Here is a 6,000-nt window from a genome sequence, read left to right as displayed (position 1 = left end):
GGAAAGAGAGGCTTTTTCATAACAGCAGAATCTGCCAGACCACCTCTCAGAGACAAAAAGCATGTCTTGTATTCAGGTTTAAAATGGTGCTGGCTTATCTATAGATCTCCTATATACACCGAGGCATCACTACCTGGAATTTACCTTAACATCCTCCCTCTCTTACAGAATGCAGTCACCAATGTTGAAGGAGGTTTGGATACATTAATGTTAGGACAGGCATATGTGACAAAAATCATGCGAATAGAGACCATTTTATCACAGGACAAAACCACTGCCAGCGACATATCGCAGAACTCAGGTACTCAAAGCACTCCCGAAATTTTGGGAAATACATATTAACTGTGCTTTACATTAATTGCGATTCAACGGTACACATCCCATACACCTATGTTGGGGCCATATACGTGTGCAGTAATAGGCAAAGCCAGCCACCTCGAGACGGTAAACCTGTGGCTTCGAACCTTTTGGGCTGCTGCGACTTCGCTAAAAGTAAACAGTTCTGTTTGGAACTGATCGGCAAAGAGCTGCAGGAGGTTTGTGTTGGAGTTACTGCTCCGCAGTCAGCACAAAACATATAAACTCCGCTTACTGCACTGATGTGGACACGAAGTCTGCTTGGCAGGTCTGTACTAAAGCAAACCTGGTGCTGGGTGTGTTCTCTTTTTGCCCCAAAGAACTCTCCCTCCTGACAAGAGAAAGCATCAGACTTCCTATACAAACACACTTCTATCCCTTTTCATGCTCTGAATTTGTCCCATATATCTTTAGGCACTTAAAGGATGCAGACGTGGTCCCCCTGTAGTCACTGTCAAGAACTAAGCCCCTCCAGAGAGTAATTCTGCCCGTCCCAGGACCAGAACTGCCCTTGGAAATTGTCTCTTCCCTCTCTACCCCCCACCGCAGAGGGGGCCGGGGCGGTGGCGCTTTGTCTTCTCCCACAAAGGAAGGAGGACTGCAGCAGAGTGCGAGGTGCCGGCCTGCCCCAGCCACGCTCCTGAACTGCTGGCACAGCTCCTGACACAGTTCTGGCCCACCCCGGTTAGTCTCTGCTCAACAAAGCCCAGGCAGAGCTCGGGGCTAGCACAGGGCAGGGACAGTCCCCAGTGGCCAGTGGGGCCGGGGCCGTTCGGCCTTTGAAGGGAGGAGAGGGCAGAGGTACAGATGTGAACTGTGATGTGGCACTCGCCTTTGGAGCCACACAACAAACAACATTTTATTACTTAATACAGGTACGTCCTTGGTCTCTAACTTCGGCTCCTAACTACCTAAAGTCAAGTATGAAAAATGGAATTTCAAAAATTGTTACAGGTCTGTGTGCTGCTGAAAGACAGCTACATACGGCCAATGTATTTAAAATGTTTCAAAATTTCAATATCCAACAGCCAGAGACTATAACCATTTCATGGTATCGAGCAAGAAAATATCTGCAAACAGTTTCACCGTTTACCAAAATGGGCTCTGTGCAGAGCTTAACTGCAAAAACGTACGACGTTTACGATGCTTATGCATTTTAAAGGCAATAGTAAGCATTCCAATTCCTTTTTTTCTTCTTGGACGTGTTTGCATACAATACAAGAATCCAGGTAACGCCATCACTGGTAGTGAGATTTGGTCATAAGCACAGGTCAAAGAAAAAGCATCTTCTAACTGAAGCTGAACAGAGCATTTCAGCTCTAGTGGTCAAGCTGTATAACGTGAATCGCAGCTGAATTACCGTAACACCGGCTTACCTCATCGCAGAGTTTGCTAGTACTGTTTCAAGTCGCTTAGCTCAAGCAGAAGCTCTCCCTCTGGTTAAGCTGTGAACTGTTTAAATAAATACGTCCCTTGAATTTTGCCAAATGCAAAAGGCTCACAAGAGGAGTATTTTCTGCTGTTTGAGTAGCACTTGATCTATGTGGTAAGCTTGCACCATCATTTCTACTTGGATAAAACAGCTTTGTAACCAGTGCAAATTACGTACTTGTTAAATCAATGAAACAAGAACAATTTGCCTGACAGTAAGTTTTATTGCAATTCATAGGAATTTTGTTGCTGAAGTAGTCAGCAAAGTATCTGCAGCTTAAAACGAGCCAAGTTTTTCTCCGTCTGGAAAATGAGCTGGTCTACAAAAGACATTTAAATTCACGGGTAAGGAAGCCTGGCTTCACTGAAGCCCAAGCAGAACCTTTGCTGACAGGCCCAGGATGCCACCTACTCTCGCAGGAGCCCACGTCAACAACGTCTGTGCTGGGGTTCTCTGGCCCTTGGAAAGCTCCTGGTGCTCCCGGCCTCGGACACCACCGGCAGATGCCTGGCCGGCTGGTTTGCCAAGTGGTACCACCCAGGAGGGCTTAAGGCTGCACGATCTGGGGCTTGTTTGGTCTTTAGTTTGGGGGTTTTCTTGCCTTTTCTTTTGACACTGACTGTTTTTTTCCTCGCAGAACAGAAAAACCAGCACCAGCAGCAGAGTAAGAATTCAGGGTGGCAGAACTGGTGATGGGAGACCTGTAAGAAGTTTGCTGTTACTACTTTGTATTTTAAAAGAAAACTATCAACCTGGCTACTTCAAAGCCGGCAGAAAGCAGCTTTCTGGGACCACCTTCTGAATAGCACCATTTGATTACATCAGATATGCAAAAGTATCTTTCCAAGCTTTTCCACCGCGTGGCTGGGGTTTGCCCAGACGAACTGACTCTTTATTGCTCCGTCCCTGCCATCGGATCTACGTGTTCCCCGCCGCAGCATCTGCAGAGGTCCAAGCAGATGAAATATCCCCCTGGGCAAACCTGCTTGCTGCGCTGAGGTCTCACCCATTGTACAGGGAATATTGAAACAGATCATGTCAGTCATCTCCGGCAAACAAAGGAATCAAATTAGAGAACAATCAGTCTTTCTGAACTTTCACTCATTTTAAAACCTTCACTAGGCACTACACCTTTAGAAATGACTGTTAACTCGAATAATACAGTGACCTCCTTGTTAATATAACTCTTATTTAAGATATATTCTTATTGCTACCATGTTATGAAAGGACCTGCACTTACATATTTTTAACAATTTCCCAGGCATTGTTTTATTTCTGCATGACAACGAAAGAAATTCAATACTACCAACACTGCGCTGACAATTTTATCCAAGCCATGCAATCGGAAATTTGTTCTGCTTGTATTTGTACCCTAAGTGACTTCCAAAAGCCTCGCAAAAATTTGTTAGAAAGCCTAGCAAAAATGAAACCCACAAGCTATGAACGTGCTACTCCCTAACCGAGTGAAAACGCTAAGATCTACTGTCATTTTAAAGTTACTTATATTCAGTCTGACACAACGATTAAACAAGAACTGGATTCTTTTCAATTTCATTATGGGAAGAGTCAAGCTTACTTCCAGGGACCACACTTCAGAATCGGCTGGATGCAGCTGGGAACATCTAAACTTGCTGCTGAACGGGCAGGCAGCGTTCAGAGCAGGTTCTGGATCTCAAACACGGCTGCACTGATGGAGAATTCCAACCTAGGTTGAATCTCCCAGAAGAGGAAAGTAGCTTTAGAGTACTTTTGACTTCTGCATCCGGCAGGGGAACGCGGGCTGCCCTAAGGGACTGGCACAGGGGCACAGGTCCTCAGCACCCAAGGGCTTTTTCTGTCTTGAAGAACCCAGTGTCTGGGTTGATGGTCGCTGGAGGACAGGTCAAAGCCAGCTCCCACCACCCGGTCACGCTAACCGATTCCGGTTTTGTGAAATATGGCAGCAACATAAGCCTGGGCCATGCTGGCAATATTACATCTGTGCAATGCTTTTGGGATTGGCAGGCGTAAGAGAAGGAATAATTTTGACCTAAAGAAATTAAAGTATATGTGTGCAGTCTCGCAATGTAATGTACCTCATCACACGGGCTACCAACCACAGCGGAATAGGCAATTCAATGCACATAACCACAGCAACGGTCAGCACATTCAGCTTTTAACTGCTCATGAAATCAGGTATTTATGAAACGATCTTCCCTAAAACTGAGAGGGAAGAGCCAGGGCTGACCAACCTCTTCTCTTCTGATAGAGCTGCATTCCAAAGAGACGTCTGCCATGATTTTCTTCAATCTCATACACCTGGGCTATTTTTCCTCAGAGGAGACAACAAAATGAGCCTTCTGAATCCAAACCCTTCTACGAGCTACTGAATGAACGTCGCAGGCTTAAATACTGCCCTTCCCGTGTACCACAAAAACTCAGCTGCTGCACGTAGCGGTTTATGAAGATTAAGACATGGCTAAAACAAGTTGCAACACACATGTTAACTGACATACTAACTGCATCATACAGGTTCAGAGATCTTGAGTACTCTTGCCAACTCTATGCCTGTAATGCAGCCCACATTTCAATTCTATTTGTCCGTGCTTATTTTACTAACTAGGAGCTTTACCTGCTCTGATACGCAGAACTTAATAACCAACGGCAGCTGCGCTTACACATCAGGGAAATAGATCCTTCGGGTCTCAGTCTACTGCGCAAATGGGTTTGGAACCTGCAAGCTCCAAACCATGGAGAAAGAATTACTAACGCACCACCAGCGTAATTTCTGATATCTCTGTTTGATTGCCCTCAGCCCAGAATCACAGAATCACAGAATGTCCTGAGTTGGAAGGGGCCCACAAGGATCATCGATGCAACCAAAGCCAAGTGAGTTAAGCCCATGAAAACATGCTACCAATCTTCTCCAGTTCCAGTAGCTCGCTGCCTGTAGCAGAAGCACTAAGTACAAAATCTCATCATGTTGCCAGCTTGAGATACATTCTTCATTCCGGATACAAGGCTGACCAGCACAGGAACGAGGCTAGCACGGGTGGATTTGGGGTCATTAATTGTGACGGTATCATAAAACTGCAGATTACATTGAAAGAGCCCCCAGATAAGGGTCACATCTTTCAATGAAACGAAAAAAGCTGGAAAAAGGTTTCAACGAAAGGAAAAAAAACACAAAAGCAGCCTTACAAAGAAGTTTAACACCATATGCCCGAGTCACACACTTACTATCCACCAAACGCTTGTTTCTGGAATGTATACATAAGAGAAAGTAATAGTATTTCACGTACGTTTCAGCACTCTTTGCTGAAAGAAGTGGTATCTTTCGCTACAGCTAACCTTCTTTTCTGTCTTCTACAGCTAACGAAAGAAAATTTGTGATGCGAGAACTGTTGCTGTTCCAGACCTCTATCGCTCACAAGCCTGGGTGGCAGAAGACCTGGTTCACCTGCAAAGGGAGTCTCTCGCCATTTGCAAAGGAGTTTGAGGAAGCGCCTAACAATCTGGAATTTGCCAAAGCTTTTCAGCCTTGCCTCCTGCAACCCCCTCCCTATGCCCCCCAAATCAAAAGCACCAAAGACATTAAAAACAGGGCCAGGAGGCTATTTTGGAAACAGGAGACCTACAAGAGATACAAATATATTTGAGAAAATAGGTTTCAACAGAGGATAGTCAGTATTTCTCGGAGAAGGAGACAGGTTTTTTCTAATACCCAAGAATGTTTCTTTAAGTGGATTTTTCATACCCTAGCACAGCGGAGAAGAGATGTTCTTGATTTTGCAAAGAAAAAAGCACGTTTTAGCATAATTCATGGTCCTTCTGCCTCATCCTCCAACATTTATTAATCCTTGGAAGATTAAAAAAGCGGAATTAGCAGAGAATTCCCTGGATGCAGTTAAGAAAAGTTATGAGGCAAATACTGAGACTATTTCCTTCATGGCGGTTTGCGGAATGAACACAGAAATTTGCCCTGGTTAACAGTACACTCTATTTCTGTTCATACCAAGAGTTTCTATTGCGCTGGAAAGCACGGCACAGTCACAAAACAGAGAGGTTCTGCAAACCATTATTAGTTTATTTTATTGGATTATATATGAAAACACAGATATTCCCTTCTGCCACCAAGCCTTTTTTTGGCAAACTCACAAGAGATCTAGCCTAACAAAAGAGTGATACAAACCAGAGCAGACAGGCAGTAGTGTGTTTTACTGATTAGCTCC

General features: G+C 44.7%; 1 protein-coding gene across 1 annotated transcript in view; it reads right to left on the bottom strand.

Annotated features, from left to right (window-relative positions):
• Nucleotides 1-6,000, bottom strand: part of ST7 (suppression of tumorigenicity 7) — a 56,222-nt gene that overhangs the window by 669 nt on the left and 49,553 nt on the right. The window lies entirely within an intron of this gene.

The sequence above is a fragment of the Cariama cristata genome, unplaced genomic scaffold (assembly GCF_000690535.1).
Source record: "Cariama cristata isolate BGI_N322 unplaced genomic scaffold, ASM69053v1 scaffold12167, whole genome shotgun sequence".
Classification (NCBI taxonomy): domain Eukaryota; kingdom Metazoa; phylum Chordata; class Aves; order Cariamiformes; family Cariamidae; genus Cariama; species Cariama cristata.
This window is presented reverse-complemented; position numbering and strand designations above follow the sequence as displayed.